We start from the raw sequence: 15,158 nt of genomic DNA on the forward strand, positions 1-15,158 counted from the left end.
GTAGACTTAGAAGGTAAGGCCTGAGTATTTGCTTAAGTGGTATTAGTAACAGCTGACATTTCTAAATGTTCGTACAGTGCCAGGCTACGTGCCAGCTCTGCAAAGATTCTCACTTAACACTAAGAAGAAACCCTGAAGATGAGAAACTGAGGCCCCGAGAGCTTCAGTAACTTGCACAGGCTCCTAAGCAGACTTTTTAAGTGGTAGAACTGGGACACCAACCCAGGCAGTCCGACAAGAGCCCACAGTCAACTGAGAAGCTGGGCTGCTGCCCTTTTTGGGTAATGAAGCGAATGCATTTTGACAATAAGGCAAAAAGTGCTTTCCTGGTCAAAATGCCTGAGAAGCGTGGGAGGCTGCCCACGGCAGGCACGCGGATGTGCTGAGCAGGGCATCTTTTTGAGAGAGTTGCTAGTCAAGGAGACTTCTCTGAGTGAAGGGAATTCAGCCCGTCCTGCTGGGAACTGGGATGCTGAGCGCGGGATGGATTAAAGCAGCGCTGGGTGGGAGGAGACGGGAATTCTCTGGGGCTCGCAGAGCTGTTGGAGGTCTGTCCTTGATACTGGCCACATCCACGGGAGGCGAGGGACAACCAACCAGAGGGCCTCAGAGTAGCAAATGGCCAAGTTTCTCCTGGAGGAGAGCGAGGGAAGTGATGGTGGGGAATCCAGGCTGCCTGGCCTCTGCTCTCAGCGGTAGGGCAAGGACATTCTCCAGCTGTTCCTAGACGTGACAGCAAATTCCCTTCCAGAACTTGTCGGCGTTCTTTATTCTGGATCTGTGCTCGCCAAGCCCCGTCCCCTTGGTGATTTGGCTGCCAAGATGATGGGGGTTTTGGCGGGGGAGTGGAAGGGAGATCTGGAAGGAGAAAGGACTACCTTGTTGTAACTGTAATAGTGTGGCTTTCTGTGGGTGCCGCATGATCCCTTGAAGGTCAGTGACTGAATCCACCCTGCTGAGCATAGGCCCTACTTCGGGGTATCTTAGGAGGTCCTCCCAGAGCTGCTAAGACCAGGGGCGGCCCCTTGTCCCATTCCCCACACTGTCCCACCCTTTTTGGGTACCTCGTTTGTAGCCCTCTTGATGATCAGTTAGGATAAGAATCCCTGGTGAGGCCACATTTTTCGTTCCCTAAGTAATGCGTTATGTCCACTGATCACATGTTACTGGATGACAGTGTTGGGCTCAGATAAAGCTGCAACAAAGTTAATCTGATGAGCGCCCATGATTCACATAATCCGCTGTCTGCAGAATGGGCTGTACATCAAGGGACAGGCCATTCTCAGAATGAAGTTCTGTGTATGTTTCTCATTCTCCTCTGTTCAGAATTCCTGGAATCAGATCAATCCAAAGCTTTCGTGGGGGTCGATGGTTGGGGCTTGGGAGTCAGGAGGACCTGACTATCAGTTCCGGCCTGGCCACCTATGTGACTTCTCAAATATGGAGCTATCAAAACTGATCTCACGGGATTAAACGGCCTGGCACATCATAGTGGCTCAGTAAATGACTGCTCTTCTGTTGTTTCCCACTTAGCATGTAGGAAAGGTGCAGCTCTAATTTTTTAAATGAACGAAACGTCTCATTACCAAATCTATTCAAGGTAAGCATTGATACTAATAATTCCCTGTTTTTTTCTTGCGTGTTTCTAGAATCCTGTTACACCTGGGATTTAGGTGCCTTCAATCTGGAAAAAATACATATCCGTTCAGCACTCCAGAGGGACTTCAGAGCTGTCCTTCCCTGAACTAAAGCTGGAGTATTTTAGGATTTGGAGAATTAAGGTAAGAGATTTTCTCCTCTTGGGCCTTAGGGGACCAAAAATGGCTTTTGGAAGTGGAGATTGCTTGCAACACAACTTGGGTTGTGGTTCTCGGCTTCTCGGCCTGGCTTCCTATGCTGCTCCAAGGTGCTTGGGAAGCTGGCTTCCCATAACCTCATGTGGACGCACAGGAGCCAGCTCTTGGCGTATGGTCGCCTGGATGTCGTGCCTCAGGAACGCTCCCTCTGTCCCTAGCTGAGGAAGGAGCCCACCACCTCCTAGGTTGATACCCACTCCTCTCCTCCTGGTGGAAGGTGGAGAATGCTCCAGCTGTCTTGCTAAGACACGTGCAGACCACACTGGGGAGAGGACGAGAAGGTGAGGTGGGGGTTACGTGATCAAGTCACAGCACCGTTGGGGGCATCCAGCGTGTGATCTCTTCCTCCCTCTCCGCCTCCCTGCATTGCACGCCCCAGCCACACCGAGTCTGAGGCTGCCTGGGGTAAAGGTTACAACCTAGGGCTTCCCGCAGACCCCGGTTTTCCTGATTTTGCCACTTGCCTCACCTTGAACAAATCACTGGACCTCTCTAAGCCTCGGTTTCCTCACTTGTAACATAGGGATGGTATTAGCACCCACCTCAGGAGGATGTTGTGGGTATTGAACGAGATAGTGGAGATAAAGAGCTTAGCGTGCTGCCTGGCATGGAGGAGGAGATGCTCCACAGTGGAAGTCTTTTTTCTTTTTAATTCATTAATTACACCATTTAGTGGTCATTGCATGCAGCAGGCTATTTCAAGTCCTTGGCCTGCTCTTCTCTCTTCCTTTCACCTACCACCAAGTCTGCCTGGGAGCTGGTATGTGGATCCTTCACAGAGGGTCATGCATAGCCTCCCACCCCAGCAGAGCTGGTTGCTCCCTCCCCTGGACTGCTGGTGGGCTTTTAGGGCATGCCTCCATCATACTGCAAGATTTCTTCCCCCCTCCCCTCCCTGTGCCCCCAGCCGCTGGTGAGCTTGCTTAGAACAAAGACTGTCTTATACATCCAGACGCCCCAGGGTTGGGCCTCCCATTGTGGTTGTTGAAAGAACAAATGAATGAATGATTGAAAAGGAGGGAATCGAGAGGAAAAGAGAGCAAACCAAAAGAAGAAAGTTTTTAAAGATTTGGAGCAAAGAATGAGGTCAGTTGCAATTTTTTTTTTAAACAAGATGTTGAAAAGAATAAATACCATGATGAAAAAAGAGTAACATGATTCCTACCACAGATTTGAAAACTACAGGATGGAAAGGTGAGTGGGAAAGTGTGGGCTGGTGAGAAGATGTTAGGGAAGTCAGAACTGCGAGGGTCGCAGAGAACTGTGCTCCTTGTGCTTCTTGTGTCACCTTTTCTCTTGTGCCTTAAATCTTTCACAGTGCATTTGTATTTCTAACCTGTGGTGTTCAGCAGTGGCGAGATGCACAGAGATGGAGAGGGTGAGGGCTTTCCTTTCGTTCTAGGTGGGGGACTGACACACACGTAGGATGCTCCAGGTTCACCGGATGGATGCGAGGCCGGGAGGAGGGGCCCTCATCCATTGGGGAGGCTTCCTGGAGTGGATGCTGCCTCTTGAGACTCTGGAAAGATGCAGGTGAATAAGACCTACCAGGAGCTGAGCTGATTAGCAATGAAGGAGCCTTTCCATCCTGTGGAACTCAGCACCCCAGTGCACTCACATTCCTCGTTTGTTTTTATTTCGTTATCTCATTTCCCGCTTCTAGTGTCAGACCTCCTCTGCAGGGAGCACAGCTGACAGGCCTTCCTGTGGAAGTGCTGCATCCCTTTTTTGGCCCTCGAGCACCCAGCCAGTCCTGGAGTTGGTTCGGGAGCCCACCTCCTGGTCCAGGCAGTCAGCTTTGGGAACAGGAGTATGCTCTCATGAGTGCAGCAGCCTTTTCTGTGGCCGCCACCCCCTGCAGCGCCTGGAGGGCTGGAGCGAGCTGTTGCCATTGCGGGGGAAGGGCAGGTGGGACTCGAGTCACCAGGTTGGAGGGTCTGAAAGCTGGAACAACTGTCTCTTGATGCCATAGCGCAAAAGTGAGCAGTGTTGCTTGTATTCTGTGAACGGAGGAGAGGCTTGGCGGGTCTGTCTAGGGGTGACGGGAAAGGAATCTCCCTAGAATTCAGCTGCTAGGAGTAGGCCAATGGAGAAGGGGTAGATGCTAGGATTCGGAGACCCGCAGTCCTGAGCATGTCTGGAGGAGGGCTGGTCTGCGATAGGGACTCTGAGGAGGCCCAGGCATTTGTGCTTGAGCATGTGGTCCTACCTGTCCTAAAGGCACTGCTCTCTCACTGGGAGCCCGACTGCCTACATCCCTGCCTAGAAATCAGTTCACCTGGGCTGCAGGCCAGTTGGAGCACATCCACCCCTTTCCCATGCATGGGCCTGGACCGTGTGCACTATTCCTGGCATGGAACAGAGGTACTGGTACACCTGGATTCCACCCCAGCCCCACTTCCCACTCCTCCTGTGATCCTGGGCAAGTCCTGTACTGCTCTCCAGGCTTCTCTTTTGTTAGCTGCAAAATGGACAGATCCCGACTCGGGCTGGTCCTGAGGATCACAGAACTTGGCCAGAGGAAAGGGTCAATGAAAGGGCACCCTTGTTATTTGCTTCTCTTCCACCTCCTTACGTGGGTAGTTCCTGACCTCCTCAGGGTTGTTCTCTCTCATACCAGCGGAGGGCCATGTGCCCAAGGTTGACTTTTCCCCCATGACCCTCACCTTGCTCTTTCAGACTCCTCTTCTGGCCCCACCTCCCCAGGGAGCATCTCTTGGCTCCTGCCAAGCTGGCCCTCTCTGGTCTGTGGTGAGAGGGCGTTCGATAGCTCCTGCCTGCCTGTCTGTGGACTCGAGCCAGCCCCGGTCTCTAGCCAGGCGTATGTAAAGGTTGCTTCCTGTATTCAGCATCCACAGTATTGAAAGGACTGCCAGCCCACTCGGAACTCTACGCTTAAACAGAAACGTATTTTGAAAAAAACCTCTGGTGTTGGCCCATTTTACTGTTAGTCTGTTGCTTGTGGTTTCATATTGAGGTTTTTGGCTCATTGCATTTGACCTGGTGTTTATTTTTAGTAGTGAAGACCGAGTTCAATTAATGCCAGAAGGTGAGGGCAAATGCAGAGGAGGGATTTGTAAGTCTGGGGCAAAATGTGCCTAATCTTATTTCTTCTGATAACATCTGTCACCCCAGCAGACGCCGAGCTTCCTCACTGGTGCCTTCGATGGCCTTACTCAGAGGCAGGGAGTAGTATCCGGGCCACCCCCTGAAAACGAAAGTGTTTCTGGGTCTCTTTTAGTTCAGTTTATCCAATAGCCGGCCACACAGATCAACAACTACCACGGTTATCATTATGGCTGGTAATTATTATAATTAATAGTAGAGGCCAGGCTTTGAAATCTTCACTTATTCTTATCTCCTTGGTGGGTTTCATTGTCTCCAGAAGCAGCATCCGACTTTCTCCTCTCTGGAGTGTAAAAGTTTTGAGAGCCGGTTCTGCATCTCCCTCTCTCTCGAGCCCCAGCTTTTGGCATCATGACGGGCGCACAGGATGTGCTTGAGGGATGTCTGCTCAGATTGACTAAATTTTAGAACACTGAGTTTGGGCTACAAAGTCAGAAATGATGCAAGAAGGGCTCCTCCTTCAGGGGCTCCCCAGTCTGCTTTGGGAAACAAAGTAAGCACTGCCATCTGCTTAGGACTTTACAGTTTGTAAAATTCGTTCTCGTCTTTTCACTTTTCTTTTATTCCACTACTATTTACTGAGAAGCTGCCGCCTCCCGCTATGCAGGGCACCTGAAATACAGGAGAGAAAAGCCACCTTCCTTGCTCTGAAGGAAATCCTGGGATGGAGACTGGCTTTATGGATCCCCATTGTCAGGGACTACATGTTCGTGTCCCCCTCAAATTCGTACGTTGAAACTCTAACTCTGGTACAATGGTGTTAGGAGGTGAGGCCTTTGGGAGGTGGTGAGGTCATGAGGGTGGAGCCCTCATGATGGGATTAATGCCCTTATAAGAAGAAACTCAAGGGAGTACTTCTCTCTCTGCTCTCTGCAATGTGAGGACGCAACCCGAACACGGCCTTCTGCAAACCAGGAACTGAATCGGCCAGTGGCACCTTGATCTTGGACTTCCAGCCTCCAGAACTGTGAGGAATAAATTTCCGTTGTGTAAGCCACTCGGTCTGTGGTATCTTGTTATAGCCGGCAGCAGACTAAGACAGCGCACTTCACAGATGAACGAATTGGAGACTCAGAGCGATCGCCCTGCTGTGAACTCTGTGCTCGGTGGCAGTGGATCTCAAATTTGAACATGGATCTTCTCAATCCAGGCGCTCAAACTGCTGCCCCCACCCCAACCTGCCCTGCAGGTGTATCTCGACTCTCTCCTGCTGCTTCTCCACTCTCCACTTCTCCCCCCTCTCTCTCCCGGTCTTCTCCTCTCTTTTCCTCTGCCGTCTCCTTTCCCTCGCTCCCAGCTCTGTTTCTTCTGAACAGGAGGATCTTCCTCTCTGCTGTGCCCTTTGGGGAAAGGGATCTGATGATAACGGGGCTGTGCTCAGGCTCCTGCCTGGGATGGTGGCCTGTCTCACCAAATCTCCCTCCCAGCACCTAGTGTGGATACTGGCATGATGCAGCCATTTCCTCCCTCCCTCCCTGCTCTCTTCTGCTTTCCTACTGTGAGCCGGGTGTTGTGCCCAGCTATGGGAAAAGAATAGAGCAGATAAAATACTGGGGCAGAGACAGCATATTCAAAAAACTGTTTGCACAGCATTATGGACTGGATGTTTGTGCAACCCCCACCCCCCACCTATTTGTATGCTGAAGTCCTAACCCCCAGCGTGGCTGTATTTGAATTAAGGGAGTAATTAAGGTTAATTGAGGTCATAAGGGTGGGGCCCTGCTCTGATAGGATTAGTGTCTTTATAAGAAGAGACACCAGAGAGCTCTCTCTCCCTCCTCTCTCTGCTGTGTGAGGACACAGGGATAAGGTGGCCTGCTGCAAGCTGGGAAGAGAGCCCTCACCAGAAAGCAAATCTCTCAGAAGCTTGATCTCAGCCTTCCAGCCTCCTGAACTGTGGGAAAAGAACTGTCTGTTGTGTAAGCCATGCAGCCTCTGGTACTCTGTCACGACAGGCCGAGTGGACTAAGGCACATGGTGGTTGCACATCTCAGGCCATATAGGCTGCAGTTTGATTTCCTGGGCCCCAGAGCTGCTCTGAATGCTGAACCCCAGCTCCCGCCTTTAAACTTCACACCCCAATCTTTTAAAACGAGGAGCCGGAATCAAGTAACCATAAGAGCTTCTCCTGTCCTCTTCTGTCTCCCTCCTGACTTCCAGGCTTTCCCTAAGCTGTGCCCAATTGATTGTTTGCACTCTTCATTGCTTCCTTGCTCAGACCTAATTAAGTATATATTGAACAAGCCTGTGGTCCTAGCGTCAGGCTCCTGGGAAGTAGAGAGGGCCCTGGAGTCCTGATCTTGCTCTTTGTGACCTGCTGGGCTGCCTCCCTTTTAAGATGCCCTCCCCATGTTACAGGAATCTGTTCATTTTTTCAGTCATTTCTACATTCTATTGGTCAATCAATCAATCAGTTTGCCTTCTGAAGTAGCTAAATGTTGGGAATCCTAACAGCTACTGTTAGGCACCACTGATAAGCTACTGTCCTTATAGGAGGAGTAGTGGGATTTAGTGGGGGGGGTTCTAGTATGATAAGGAAAATACTACCAATAATTACAGTAAAAGTAATCATAGCTCAAATGTATTACTCATAATGTGCCCAGCACTTTGCACATATTATCCAACTTACTCTTCAGAGCAGAGCATATGTGGGATGGAGATTAACTAATGGCCCCAAGATGGCAAATGAAGGAATCTTCCTGTGGAAAGGATTTGAAGCACATACTGGTGCTATGAGCTTTTCCATAACTTCAGGTTCTTTTTTTCTTTTCTTTTTTTTTTTACTTAAGGCTAATATTCGGAAGCTTTTACTAATGAGGGGACCACTTGCTAAATTGGAGTAAATGGGACACATCCCGCTCTGCCTCTTACCGTCCCCGAGATGCCTCTGTTCCCTCCAGGCGACCTCCCGCCTTGGGCTTCTCTCCAGTGCCCACCCTTCCCTTTCTGCTCGACCCCAGGACCCAGGTTTATTTGGGGAGCTGGACAAAGTCTGGGATCCAGTGGGGTTTATCCTTGGTTTGTAATGAAATAAATACAGAGCCCCACGTGGCACACAGCTGTCTAGTGCCCTGGCTGTTTCCAGGATGCAGGTGGCTTCCGGAAGGCCTGCACTGCCGAGGCTCTGGGTCCCTGTTACTACTCTCAGTAGTGACCCATTTGCTGGAAATTGACACTCTTCTGCTGAAGCCATTTTCTCTCCCGTTTTGTTACTCTCCTGGAGCAGGTTGTAGTGGGTCCCTTTATGAAGAAAACACCCGTGGCTGGATGCAAGGCATCCTCAGGATTTTCTTTTGTTCCCTTCAAAGGTGAAACTTCAAAACTAGGGAATCCACCTGCCCCAGCATCATAATGATGTTCATCCCCGAGGACTCAATTGGGCATTTTTCTGCTGTTGCAGAGCAGAGGCACCCTGGCTTCAAGCCTGTGGGAAATCAGATGCGGGATCTTTAAAAATATTGAACTAAGGAAAAGTTTCATAAAGACAGATGTAAGAAAAAGAAAGAAAAGCCAATTTAAGTGCCATCCTCCCTGAGGTTGCTTCGCTGAGTGTCAACCCTGCTGCCCCTGCTGGAGTGGGAAGGAATTGGGAAGTGACTGGCCATCGGGGGTTGGCGTGGGGGAGGTGGCACTGCACAGGGAGCCAGGAAGGGGACCTGAGCCCAGGTCTCTACGTGGCTACTTGCCAGCCCTGCGCTGGGAGGAAGGCTCTTGGCACTTCTAAGCCTTGGTTTTCTGGTCTGCAGAGTGGACCAGATGGCATTATTGTCTGTGACTCCTCGAAGACACCTTAGATGCTCCACCAATGGGCGCTGAGCTGACGCCTTTATTGGCCATTTGCTTTGGGTCTCTGAACCTCATTTTCCCCACCTATAATTGAAAGCAGGGTGCCACGGTCCCTCCCAGCTCACACATTTCACATTCACGCCAATTCCTTTTTCAAGCTCATAAAACTCTTTTAGAGTTTAATGGGAGTAGTATAAGATACTCATTATGGGGAGCAGAAATTGAAGAAAATATTCCAGGTGTCAAAGTTTTCTACCTGTGTCCTCTACACTTCCACTCTCCTCCACATGTCCTCCACACACTTTATAACAACAAACTTTACTTTTAGAACAGTTTTAGAATTGTGAAGATAGTTGAGAATGGCCCCATACTTTTTTCCTTTTTTTTTAGATTTCCTTAGTTCTTACCTGAGGTCCTTTTTTTGTTCCAGGATCCCATCTAGGTACCACATTACATTAGTTATGTCTCCTTAGGTTCCTCCTGGCTGTGACAGTTCTCAGACTTTCCTTCTTTTTGGTGACCTTGACACTGGTCAGGTATTTTGTAGACTGTCCATCTATTAGGATTGGTCTGATGTTTTCTTATTGTTAGGGATGGTGGGTTTGGGGAGGAAGACCACAGGGGCAAAGTACCATTTTCATCACATCATGTCAAGGCTATGTACTATCAGCATGATTGTATCATCACTCTTAATGTTAGCCTTGATCACCTTGATCACAGTACTATCAGATTTCTCCACAGTAAAGACGCTGTCCTCGCCCTCTCTTCCTCACTGTGTTTGGAAGGATGTAACTATATACAGCTCACACTTAAGGAGTGGGGAGTTGTGCTCCCCTTTGATGGTGGAATATCCACACAAACTATTTGGAATTCTTCTCCCTGGGAGAATTGTCTCTTCTCCCCCATTTATTTTCTTATATCAGTATGGACTGATGGATATTGATTATATACTTTGGATTATAATCCAATATGATTATATTTATTTGGTTCCTCAGATTTTTCCAGCTTTGGCCCTTGAGAGCTCTTTCACTTGGCTCATGTCCTTTTGACATACCCCCATCATTGCGGGTTTTATTTTTATTTTTTTGAGCATCTCCTTACTTTCCGGCATTACAAGATATTGCAGGCTCATCTTGTATAGTTCCTGTCCTTGACCTAGAATCAGCCGTTTCTCCAAAGAGCCCTGGTTTGTTTTATTGGAGAATGGTATTAGAAACCAAGATTCAGGTACCACATGTACTCATTACTGTTGGGTAGCCATTGCTTCTCGGCTTTCTCAGCCACCAGAGCAGTGAAACATAGGCGTGAGTATACAACCCGTGTATATACACATTTGTATAAATATTTCCATAGGTATCCATCTGCATTTATATTAAGCTAACCATGAATTCATCCTGATGTCCCAACTCTAACCTATTACCACATCCACATACTTTTGAACAGACTTGTTTTTTTTCGCCCACGTTGGTTGGCAAGAGGAGATAATGAATGGCAAGGTCCGAAAATCCACGTGGGCGGAGAGCAGCGGGCTGAGGACACTGGACTTTTCCCTCTGGGCAGTGTGGTCTCATGAGCAGAAGTCGTGATGAGTCGGACACAGTTGGACAGAGACTCAGAAACTTCGTGCAGAATGCTTGCAGACCGGGGCACCACCACAGGCCTTTGCGTGTCTTTTCCTGGGCCTGTGAGCCCTTCCTGGTCTCTTGGGCTTCCTGTCCTCTGAAGAAAGCTTTTCCTGTTGCTCCTCCCCTTCTATGTCACCCCCACTACATCCTCCCTTCCCCCACACATTCCTAGAACCCCCCTGGCTTTACCCCATCATAAATGTACCCCCCCCTTTTTTTTAATTCTCTTGTCTGCCACCGCCAAGTAGACCAAACCCTTGAGGGAAGCATTGCATCATCCAGGAGTGTCTCGCATGGTCCGCAAGCCAAGGAAGGGGATCATCCATTCAGTTTCAGAGTTTGTCAGGGGAATAAAGCAGTGGACAAGACACATGCCCCACCTTCTTGGAACCTGACGCGCACTGAACAGGAGTGAAGGAGTTCACAAACAATGCAGAATCTCCTTTTCCACAGGGGTCTCAAACTCAATTGTCTACAGGGGCCAGGCAGGCAATATACGTAAGTGACATGGGCCTGCTGGCCAGGCAACCGGGATTGGTGCAGAACTGGAAGGCACGAGGGCTGATGGGGAGCCAGGACACCTGGTGTGACCCGGCTCAGGCTGGTCTGCTGTCTGATTGCCCAGAGCCTGTGCCTTACTAGTTGTTCATAAATGTTTGGACTGTTGCCCGTGTGCTTGCCCAGTGTAAAGTGGCTGCTGCTTGTGGCCCTGAAGGACTGCTGGCCCATTGTGGCCAGATCTGGTTCTTCCAAGGGAGACTGGAAGCTGGGGAGGGGGGAGGGTCTTGACTTTTTCTATTTGCCTCCTATTCCTGATGCCGTTGCTGTAGCCACGGTTCTTCTCTTGGCTGCGACACTTGGTCCCAGTAGCGACAGTTGCTTCCAGTTTGCAGGGGTTTTTGTCCCTCACTCCAGGAACCAGCTTCACTGGCTGCTCTCAGAGATGACAGCCCCCAGCCAGGGCTCCCCCAGGGTCCCGCAGCCTTCTTGGTTCTGATAATCCCACACCATGCCCCATCCCTAAAGCAGTGTGCCCTTTCCATGCAGTGTCTGCTTCTCGGATCCCCCTGTGCCTTTTCAGTAAATGGTTAATTCTTTATCTGAAATTCTGCCTGTTAACTAGGATTTTCCCTCTTCCCGTGTTGAACCGTAATTAATACGCAAGGTATATTTCTGTATTTCCTACCCTTGTCTCCTTCGCTCAACTGAGCTCAGGGTTTCCAAGCTTGTCACTAGGAGGCCCCGAGGGCCGCCGCCCACCGCCCACCTGCAGCCTGGTGCCCGGAAGCCCTGCGTCTTCCTTACTCTCTCTGCTTACTGTCTTCCCCCGCACCGCTGCTTGCCCACAACCCCACAACCCCGGGCACTCCCGGGGGGCTCACCAGCAGCCCGTTTTCCACAGCCTGCTGTGCAAGGGAGGTGGTGCTTTGGGTTTTCCACGATGAACACCAGTCAGTCCCCTGGGTGGGTCGGGCTCCGGCCTTTGCCCGGGCTGGGTGGAAACAGCCTTGTCGAAATAAACCAGGGCAGTGCTGACACGGGGAAGTGAGGCTGCCCCAGGAGAAATGTGGGCTGGGTGCTTCTTGGGGGGTTTCCACTGCGCCGGGGCCCCTTGGCCCGCTTCCTGCGACCCTTCAGACGCCATGCCACTCACTGAAGGGGGTGGCTACGAAGCAGCAACAACTCACCTTCCCCGATTTTCCCTGTCGTTCCCCACCACAATATGTCTGAACTCGCCTTCCTGACCAGGCACGTTGACAATCCTTCTGTCACTCTAATGCCAAAACTTTGTTTCCCGGGGTGCAGTGTGATTGATGATAAATCATGATATTCCTCAGGAATTCTCATTGATTGTGATCATTATGATGATCAACTGCGTCAAGAACTGGCCTTCGTACCTGCATTCCGTTTTCCTTACGTTGCTTTGCACCTTATTTGGAACATTCCAGAGTAGGCTCTGCAGATTTATTGGGGTGTGTGTTAGTTTGCTAGGACTGCTGTAACAAAGGACCACAAACCAGGTGGTTAAAAGCAGAAATTTATTCTCTCACCATTCTGCAGGCTAGAGGCCTGAGATCAAGGTGTCAGCAGGGTTGAGTTCCCTCTGAAGTTTCTAGAATGAGAAGAATCTTTCCTTTCTTCTCTGCTGGCTTCTGGTGGTTGCTCGCAATACTCAGCCTTCCTTAGCTTATGGTTGCATCGCTCCAGTCTCTGTTTCCATCCTCAAGTGGCCTCTTCTCCCATGCGTCTATGTCCAGATTGCCCATTTCTTATAAGGTTTAGGTCCACCCTAATCCCATATGCCCTCATCTTAACTTGATTCCTTCTGCCAAGACCCTATTACCAAATAAGGTCATAGTTGCAGGTACTGGGGGTTAAGACTTCAAAATAACTAGGGGACACAGTTCAACCCACCACAGAGTGTAAGAAACAAAGGTTATGACTTATATTTTTGTTTAATTCGTTTCTTTTTTAGAAAATGTCTTAGATTTTGGATGTTTTAGAGTAGTACAGGCATTCATGTGTATGAGTTATAATCAGACACTTCAAAGGTATTGGGTGCTGTGCTCAAAATGAGTTACGAGGACATACTCAAAAAAAAAAAAATCAAGCCACTGGTCTGATTTACGGAAGGGCCCCGTCTTAATCAGCTTGAGCTGTCATAACAGAATACCATAGACTGGGTAGCTTAAACAACAAAAGTTTATTTTCTCACAGTTCTGGAGGCTGGTAAGTCCAAGGTCAAGGTGCCAGCTGATTCATTTTCTGGCGAAGGTTCTCTTCCTGGCTTGTAGACGGGCCCCTTCTTGCTGTGTGCTCACATAGCGCAGAGAGAGCTCTCTGGGGTCTCTTCTTGTAAGTACACTAATCCTAAGGGATCCGGGCTCCACCTTATGACCTCGTTTAACCTTAATTACCTCCATAAGGTGCTGTCTTCAAATACAGTCACATTGGGAGTTGGGAGTTCAACAGAGGAATTTTGGGCAGAGGGACACAATTCAGTCCATAGCAGGCCCCATCTTCTGGATTTTTCTGTACCGTAAAATTCCCTTGGCTCTTGTGAGTTACAATGAAAACTTAAAGCCTGTGTGGGAGATAGATCCTGACGTTAGTTCCAGGCATATCTGGTTTGTATCCTGGCTTTTGTTTTTGTTTTAAAAAGATTGGCACCTGAGCTAACACCTGTTGCCAGTCTTCTTCTTCTTTCTTTTTTTTCTTCTCCCCAAAGCGCCCCCAGTACATAGTTGTAGATTCTAGTTGTAGGTCCCTCTGGATGTGCTATGTGGGACGCTGCCTCAGCATGGCCTGGTGAGCAGTGCCATGTCCGCGCGCAGGATTCAAACCAGAGAAACCCTGGGTTGCCGAAGTGGAGCTCACAAACTTAACCACTTGGCCACAGGGCCAGCCCCTGTATTCTGGCTTTTTGACCACTTTATTTTTTTAATCATCAATAGCTGGGTGCATTGGGCAAGGTACTAACCCTCTCTGAGCCTCACTTACACGTTTGTGACATGGAGATAATGCCTACCTAGGGAATTGTTTGGGAGGGTAAATGAGATCCCTAAGTGGGAGTTTAGTAGCTGTTAGTAGTTTCCCCGTCTGCCCAGCTCTCCCTCCTCCCGGCCTCCAGCAGTGGCTGCTCCTGCTCCTGTCCACGCAGCCGGGGAGAACTTTGAGGGGGCAAATACTCAGTCCTGGGGCTCACTCTGGGCAGCGTCATGTCTGAGGCCTTCCTGGGCCCTGTCTTTCTCAGCCCTTTCGTTATCATTCAGCTGCGGGTCTCGTCTGTGCTCACCATCACTGATGTCGCTGTTTGGTATTGAACCATCATTTTGTTTTTTACACACCGATTGTCTTGCCCCAGCCTAGCTCATAAAGCAGGTCTGTGGAATCCAGCCAGCTTGTATGCCATGGGTGATCAGTGACCGTGTTTTGCGGGGTTTATTGGGTGGGGGAGAGCGGAGAACTTTGGTCCAGGAGCCAGCTCTTCTTCACCTTCTCTCCCTTCATCCATCTGCAAGGAGGCAGGAGATGGAGGGAACCAGCTCTTCTTGTTCCCCTCACTGCCCTCTGCCCAGCCTGCTGATGGCCTGGGGGCGGGCAGCGTTCAGCAAGGTCTTAGAAGTGTAGATAAGGGCCCCAGCAGCGCAGTTGTTAGGAACATAGGCCTGAAAGTCACAGAAGCCGGTGGGAGTCCTAACCCTGTCCCTTACTGCTGGCAAGGCCTTGGGCAAAATCCCAGGTTTCTTTTTTGCAAGATGAAGCTAATAATGGTACCTGCCTCCTCAAGTGGCTGTGGAGAGGAAATGAGATAGTGTCTGTGTGTCCTTAGTACAATAATAGTCCGCCGTGAGGGAGAAGCCTGGGCCGGGAGAACGACTGCTTTCCAGATGAACTCAGAGCAAGGCTTCCAAATCCCAAATGCCTCTCTGATTCCCTAGCTGTGTGACCCTGGCCAAGTTACTTCCCCTCTCTGTTTCTGCACTTGTTACCTGTAAAGGTAATAATGCATTCCTCAAAGTTGTGAAATTTACGTGAAGTGACGTGAAGTGGGTTGTAAAATGCAACACAGAAGGTTGATGATTATCATTAAAAAGTTTGATTGGCAAACTTCATTCCTACATTTGGATTATTTTAGACATCTCAGGAGTTACTGTTGAAGCCTGGAGCTGAGGCCAGGTGGGGATTTGTGCAAGTCCAAGCTCTTGAGCCATTCCCAAATAGCAAATGTGTATGGCATGCTGCAGATGTGTTGGAGTCTGGT

At 49.6% G+C, this 15,158-nt stretch overlaps 1 long non-coding RNA gene across 7 annotated transcripts in view; it reads left to right on the plus strand.

The window, feature by feature from the left end:
* The window catches only part of LOC103567818 (uncharacterized), a 225,307-nt gene that overhangs the window by 147,377 nt on the left and 62,772 nt on the right, over positions 1-15,158 (plus strand). For all 7 annotated transcript variants that reach the window (XR_011543203.1, XR_011543200.1, XR_011543202.1 and 4 more), the window contains one exon: positions 1,650-1,781. This is a non-coding gene — a long non-coding RNA (uncharacterized lncRNA). The remainder of the gene's footprint in view (positions 1-1,649; positions 1,782-15,158) is intronic.

The sequence above is a fragment of the Equus przewalskii genome, chromosome 8 (assembly GCF_037783145.1).
Source record: "Equus przewalskii isolate Varuska chromosome 8, EquPr2, whole genome shotgun sequence".
In the NCBI taxonomy this organism is placed as follows: Eukaryota; Metazoa; Chordata; class Mammalia; order Perissodactyla; family Equidae; genus Equus; species Equus przewalskii.